The following is a 510-nucleotide window of genomic DNA, read 5'->3' on the forward strand; positions in this document are numbered from 1 at the left end:
TTTGGCCTCTGCATTTTTAATTGAAAATAATGAGTTTTCAAAAACGATTAAATTTTACACATGATCTCAACAGAAAACATTTTACTTCTGAGAACCGTCTTACGAGAACAAACTACAAGAAAGTTCTAATAGCTATCCTGACTAGCCTATGTATATTTAGAAAAATTCACCACATACTAATGGACATTTTTGTAATAATTCAAGACTTATCAAATGGACCACTATGACAATGTGACAATGATAGTTGGAAATGAACACTATGAATAAGAACTGCATGCTGAAAGAAGATGAAAGACCAAACTGATAGCTTTTCAGTACTTGTACTGCAAACCATAATGTCCAAAGGCAGAGTGAGAGAGAGGGGGAGAGAGACACAGAGAGAAAGAGTCAGAGACAGAGATACAGAGAGGTAGAGACAGAGATAGACAGACAGAGACAGAGAAAGAGTAGAGAAGTACCTTCGTAGACACAGGCTGTAGAGGGGGTGAGTGGTGGCAGGAGGGATACTGC

This window comes from Sorex fumeus, unplaced genomic scaffold (genome assembly GCF_029834395.1).
Source record: "Sorex fumeus unplaced genomic scaffold, SorFum_2.1 ptg000010l, whole genome shotgun sequence".
NCBI classification, from domain to species: Eukaryota; Metazoa; Chordata; class Mammalia; order Eulipotyphla; family Soricidae; genus Sorex; species Sorex fumeus.